Source organism: Aegilops tauschii, chromosome 4 (assembly GCF_002575655.3).
Source record: "Aegilops tauschii subsp. strangulata cultivar AL8/78 chromosome 4, Aet v6.0, whole genome shotgun sequence".
NCBI lineage: Eukaryota > Viridiplantae > Streptophyta > Magnoliopsida > Poales > Poaceae > Aegilops > Aegilops tauschii.
Window position 1 is genome coordinate 206,378,590 of NC_053038.3, and position 6,848 is coordinate 206,385,437.

General features: G+C 49.6%; 1 long non-coding RNA gene across 1 annotated transcript; it reads left to right on the forward strand.

Annotated features, from left to right (window-relative positions):
• The first annotated feature begins 4,314 nt into the window (after positions 1-4,314).
• On the forward strand, positions 4,315-6,312 carry LOC109772876 (uncharacterized). Its single transcript, XR_002235193.3, has 4 exons — positions 4,315-4,589; positions 4,669-4,890; positions 5,464-5,523; positions 6,109-6,312. It is a non-coding gene; the product is annotated as an uncharacterized lncRNA (long non-coding RNA).
• The last annotated feature ends 536 nt before the right edge of the window (positions 6,313-6,848 follow it).

Sequence of the window (6,848 nt, forward strand, 5' to 3'; positions counted from 1 at the left end):
TCGCACGGACCTAACCTAGCTACCCTACAGCAGTCGATGCACAAGTCTGGCGCAACACAAGGAACCAGCTCTGGACTGCCAAGATAAGTGTCGCGCCTGGATCGACCCAGCACTACAGCATAGGATCCTCACCTATGGCAGCCTTGTTACGGCAACATCGCCACCCTTTCCTGCCTCTCGGTGGTTGCTTGAGTGCTAAAGGGGACCTCTTGAGAATCGCGCCTCAGGAGCTCTTACTGGACCTCGGGCCGCTCACCTCCTGGCCTTGACCACGGCATCGCGACCTGGCATACCAGCGACGGCTGCAGCCTGCCTAGGGACCAGGACCTGTCGGCGTAGAGCACCAAGTTGCCGCGGGGTTGGAAAGGGGAGACCGAGCCGAAACAAGACATGCGCTCATAAATTTTCATAATAAGGATAATATGAACAGAAGATATTATAGACCCTTTTAAACACCCCCACGGGTTCCATTTTGATTCCTCGGAGGGAACAAAAAGAAGGGAGTTCCTAGGAGCCCTATCTACACGTGCCAGGGCAGCCGATGCCATCATCAACAGTGGGCCACGGGAGGCCGGTGCCAACCCCATCCAGATCAGCGACGGCGGCGGTCGGACGCTGCGGCCTTGCTCCGGGCCCGGCGAGAGCTCAGGGGCACATAGCTGTCGTCGCTCATCTCCGGGGTCTCGTAGGGCTCGGGAGAGTCACTGGACTCCCAAGCACCACCGCTGCTGCTGGAAGAGCCGCTAGCGAAGCCAGTGGCAAGCTCGGCACTGGCCGCTGCGCCGCCTCGATGACCCTCTCCGGGGCAGCACTCCAAGCGGCGGCCTTCCGCGTCGAAGACCTTGAAGAACATCGTGGAGGCGCCATCGTACTTGAAGTGGATGGCGAGGGCGCCTTCCGCGCGGCAAACCCGAGCGACCTCGCCCCAGCCGCGGGTCATGTAGATCTTGCCCGGGGAAACGGCTTCCACCTCCGCTCCAGTCGCCGGGGCGTCGTAGTCGGCGTGCTGTAGCCAAAGCTCAAGGGGGCCCCTCGACGGCATCTCGGCGGAGAAGAACTGCGGAAAACGGATCCAAGTGCGCGGAGGCATCGCTGCCCACATCACGAGTTCGCGCGAGGAGTCCGCGGCGTGGACTCCTGGGGCGACGGCATGCGTCACCGCGGCGCGGCGACCACGACCCCAGCGCGGGCGGCGGCGCTCGTCGCCTCTTCCTCTGGAGCCCTCAGCTTGGGCGTACAAAGGCAGCGGGTACCCGGGAGGAGGCCGCTCGCACCAAGGCCTCGACACCTTCGGCCTCACGACCATGTCGCGGCGGTGGCCAGGCCTCTTCTTCGGCGGACGTGGCCCGGGCTCGTCGCGGGGGTTTTTTCCCTTCTCTACGGCCGAGAACCTCCGAATAGGCGCCATGGGGGTCGCTACTAGCAATGAAGCGAGGAAGAAGAAGCGAGCGGAGCTGGAAGAGATGGACGACGGGGGCTCCGCCCCGTCCTCATTTATAGCAGGAGAAGACCAACCGGCGATCCCCACGATCACAAGTAATGATGATTTTTCTCTGCATGCAGCAATGACTCGTCAAGTCGGGCAGTTGCCGAGGCAGCGTGGGGAAGCGGAGACGCCCACATCCAATCAATCGCCACGCGTCAAGCAGGGCCGCAGGCTGTTGGGTCCCACGGCACTCCGTGCTTGCCCTTTGGCTTTGCCTCGAAGCCAAGTCCGAGCGCGCCTTGGACCCGGGGGCTACTGTCGATGTCCTGGGAACGGGGGTCCCCAGACTTGCCTGCCTACGGCCCACATCGTGGCTCCACCAGCGGCCCTGTACGACCCATCCTCACTAGCAAACACTCAAGACCCTCGCGAGGGGCCAAGCCTCGCGAGGCGGACGACACAAGACCTCCTCGGGGCAGCCTCACCAGACTGGCTCGCGAGGGGCGGAGAGATCAAGGCAAGGGTACCTCGCAAGGTTCATGTGACGTAAGCCATGACGACTGGAGCCAGGCGGGCGCCAGCGCGCAGTGTCCTCGTTTCCTCTTTGGTGCTAAACAGGCAAGCGGAGGTGAGGAGTCCCGAGGCATCAGGCAAAGGTTTCCATATCGGTGCAACGAGACCAAGACCAGCAGGACGATAGGACGGAGGTCACCGTGGAGCCCAAGACGGCGTCACCACCAGAGCCTTTGGCAGGCGAAGACCACCTTTAGTCAGGATAACTTGTACTAGTTGTCTCCCTTCGAATTTGGCCGTTGTTGGATCCCTTCCCGCTCAATATTTGGGGAGAGGACCAGGGCCTCTATAAATATGACTAGCCACCACCGTAGGAAGGGGGATCATTCAGATCATCCTCAGCCACACAAGTTCACCAAGCACAAGAGCACCTCTTCTCAGGAGCCTGTTCTTCCCTTGTAACTATTCATCCTCAGCCCGAGACAATCCACCACACCACACTGGAGTAGGGTATTACACCATATCGGTGGTCCAAACCAGTATAAACTCTTGTGTCTCTCGTTCTTCGGGTTCGACGAGCTAGGCCTTGCGATTGTTGCGAGAGCGATCTAGGGAGAGAGAGATCTTCGTGCGCACCCCAGTGTTCAAACCTCAAGGGTTTGCCGGAACTCGAAATCTGACAGCTAGCATGAGCATATGGGTAGTGTTTTCCCCTTAGGTCTTTATTCTGTCTATATCCTAATACATGCTGCAACCTAGTAATGAGTTTAAGTTTTACCACATGCGCCAAGATCTGACAAGAAGCAAGCACAATCTTGCTGAAGGAAGAAACCTGGAGGAAGCTACAATTCATCGGCATATATTTAATAGTAGTTTACGCAAACTCGAGAGTTAAACGGAACACTACATTATTTTGTGGGCATGCAACACCAATGGAATTATCCGAACCCATTTCATGAACAAGAAAAGTTTTTGCAATGCTTGTGAGGATGTCCCAGTGTTAGAATGCGAGATTTTCTAAACCATACACAAGGTAATGATTTGGGTGCGGAATGGATTGATCACCATGCCGACTTACTCTCATTATTCACTCTTGTTATGTGGGATGGTAAATCTAGAGTGACTTGCCTATAATTGAGGGACGGCTATGTTAAGCCAAAACCTTAGAATGGTATGACGTTTGACCCTTGTACAAGGCACCCGTTGCCAATAGTAGGTTGTAACGGTGAGGATGAACCCAGACCGTTTTCTGCAGGAACCCCGTAGAAGTATTCTTGATGACCGCCATGAGAGTATCGATATTTGTTTAGTATTGGCGCAAGACCTGTGAGCGATGAAGTTTCAGTTTATGGAAGACTGCTCTTTTGATAAGGGATTCAGAATTCTAAAGGAGTGTAAGGCATATGTCTGAAGGATTTCCTCGAAGGAGTAAGATTTTTGAAGACCGATGACTATTATTCTAAGGGTGGTAGTACGCCACACTCTCGGATGAACAATGGATATTCAAGGAGACCCCGATCCTAGACTTTTCTTTCTAACCTCTTCGAATCTCGAGGACGAGATTCATTTTAAGGCTGATAGATTTGTAACTTCCCAAATGTTTAGATTTGGAATGTTAATAGGATCATTCTGTTGCATCCTGATTTCTATGCATATTTGAATTTTTCGGAGTCTATGTGATATTCTAACGAGCGGGAATAAATGGACTTTCCTGAATACTCATTTGACTCATACTTTTATTTCGCAAATGTTCAAATCATTTTCAACTCAAGGAAAAATATTGAGAGAAGAAAAAAAATGACTTCTTCCCTGGTAAGTATAGTTTAAAAAGGTTTATAATATTATTGGAATTATTTTGAGATTGTTTGGATACTCGTATTTGCTCCTACTGCATAAAATATTTTTTAAGTGCATTTGTGTTTTAAAAATGTTCGCTGTTTTCTACTCCCTCCGTTCCTAAATATTTGTCTTTTTAGAGATTTCAAATGGACTACCACATACGGATGTATATAGACATATTTTAGAGTGTATATTCATTCATTTTGCTTCGTATGTAGTCACTTATTGAAATCTCTATAAAGACAAATATTTAGGAACGGAGGGAGTAACATAGATATAATATTTTACGGTGTGTTTATAGTATTTTAGGGTTTATTATGAATTTTTAGTTTTAGCAACGATATATTTCCTGTACAGTATATCTTCGCAGATATTACTATCCATATGGGCCTGCACAACCTCGACCTTCTCTATCCTCCGCTCGCGCGCGCTAGAGCAGGCGACATGAGCTAGCCGACCGGCCCATTTCACCGCAGCGCAGCGGGCAGCCCAGCAACAGCAGCGAGCCTTTTTCATTTTTTTTCTCTTTTTCCACCTGTCTGCCACTGACCGCTAGGCCTCCCTTGTCATCTCTCTCCCTGGTTCGTGTTCTTCCTGGAGACCAATCCCGATCCAAATCCTCGTCTGGATTCGGCTCGGATCTTGCACCTCTCGCACTCCCACCTCCATATAAATATTCCCCAAGTCTGACTCTTCTGATTTTTGCAAAAATCTCCTGCTCCCGTGCCCTATCTCGCCCGTACCAGAAGATCGAATCTCGCCGGAGTTTCGCCGCTGCTGACCTCCGCCGTCGTCGTTTCCATTGCCTATAGTGGGTCCCAGCACCTCTTCTTGCTCCTGTTATTTTTGCCTTGATCTCCTCTATCGCCCTAACCATCTATCTCGCACAGGGAAGCTCCCGAGCACTTCGAACACCGTCGCCTTTGCTCCAGACGAGCGGCACCGCCTCTGCAGACCGTCCCCGATCCCGAGAAGTGCACCTCCTGGGGCGCCGTGCCACGCCGCATCCGACTCGATCCTTTTCGAGTCCACCCTTAGACGTCTCCACCGGCGAAGTCCGAGCCGCCGTGCTTCATCTTGCCCAAGTCCGGCAGCCTTCCTCTGTTTCTCCGGTGAGCATCCCCGTCTGTCCGATCTCTCTCGGACGGCCGAGATTGATTCGCAATATTTTTTTATCACCAAAACGTTTTCCTTTAAGTTGTGGCCATTCGCCGTTTAGACCTCACAGTGAGCACTTCCGAGCCAATAGAAATACGCCACGTGAAAGTTCGCTACAGCAGCCTCTGCAGCAGTAAAAAAACAGAGAGTTCTTTTGTCCTTTTTACATATTTTTCACCTAATTTCAATTAGCTATAACTTGAAATCCGTAACTTCAAATTCATCGATTATTTTTCCTGTGTACTCGTAGTGACCAGTAAAATACCATAGAACCAAAATTTCACATTTTTGAACTGTTTAAATTTGAATTTGCTCGAATTTAAACTAAACCTTCCGGAGGCCATATCTTTCAAACCATAGATCCAAATTAGTTGATTATTTTTGTTGTGATCCTACTAGCATGTAGATAATTTATACCTACAGTTATGTTCTGTTAATTATGTTTTTATTTGAATTCCTTATTGTTTACTTTATTTTGGCGTTATGTGAGTATGGTTTATGTATCAGTGCCTTTGTTAATCGTATAGATTGTCCGGAGTGCGAAGCGGATCAAAATTGAGTGTTAGAGTACTTCAGCACTGTTCAAGGCAAGTTGCACTTTTGATTATAGCTAATCCTATATTTCTGCTATGCATGTGTAGTTGCTGTGTTATGATATATATTTGGTTTGATCTGTGTATTCCATGTTGTCATATTCGTGGATGGTGTGCTTTATGTGATGTGTGATTAGCTTGTTGTGGTATACGTGGGCATGTGTCGAGTGATCCATTAAAGTGGTGAGTCTTTATAGCTGTAGGCTCGGGCTTTTTCTCAGGTGAATGCGTCAATGGCTGAGCGCTCTATTGTCCCTAGAGAATGCACCATGGCTAAGCGCACTTGAGGTTTCGGGGCTTAAATCGGGTGAATGTGTTGATGGCTGAGCGCTCTATTGTCCCTAGAGAATGCGCCACGACTGAGCGCACTTGAGATTTCTTGAAGATCTTTGTCATCTGTGTTTGTGTGCACCTTGCCTATGTAGTGGAGGTAGGTGAAGGTAGTTTTACACAAAACCAACTTGAGTGTATTGTTTGTCATACCTTGCATGTTGATGTAGGTTTGCTTTTATCATTATGTGTAATTTGCCAATACATTCAATGTATTGATCCTTGTGGATGCAACTTATCATGTTGCAGGATTTTCAGATGATCAGTGAGATACAGTAGGGTCGCGAGTCTTCACTCAACATTTTCGCAAGTGGGTAGTGATGGGACTTATCGTTTACTTATGTTACATTTCCGCTGTTATTATTAAATAAAGTTAGCTATGTGCTGCTCTGTTTGTAATACTTTATGAATTCTGGATCATACATTATAGTAAATGATGCACTTGTTATTTAATATTCATATATACTGTGTGTGCTAGCGAGTCGATCCAGGGACTAGCACAGTGAGCACAGAGACATCGAATCTTATCAGGTTCGGGTCGTTACAAGCTGCTCTCGTCCTAAGGCGATCTTGCCGGGCTTGAGTGTTGCGCGTTCATCACGATCCTCCCATCAATCCACCAAAGTAGGAGTAGGTTTTTACGCCTCGCGGCGGCCTGAACCTGCGTAAAAACTGCCTATGTCATCGCCGCCGTGCTGCCCTACGACCTCCGCTCTTTGTGCAACGCGCCCTTCCCCCTACCGAACCACAAGGGGCCGATGGACCCATAGGTGGCCGTGTTGAACCACGACACATTACTACACTTGTATCCATCTCTTCGCCGATTTGGTGCACCTATACAATTTACCATTGTTTTTGGTGTGTTGGGGACACAAGAGACTCTTTGTTATTTGGTTGCAGGGTTGTTTGAGAGAGACCATCTTCATCCTACGCCTCCCACGATTGATAGACCTTAGGTCATCCACTTGAGGGAAATTTGCTATCGTCCT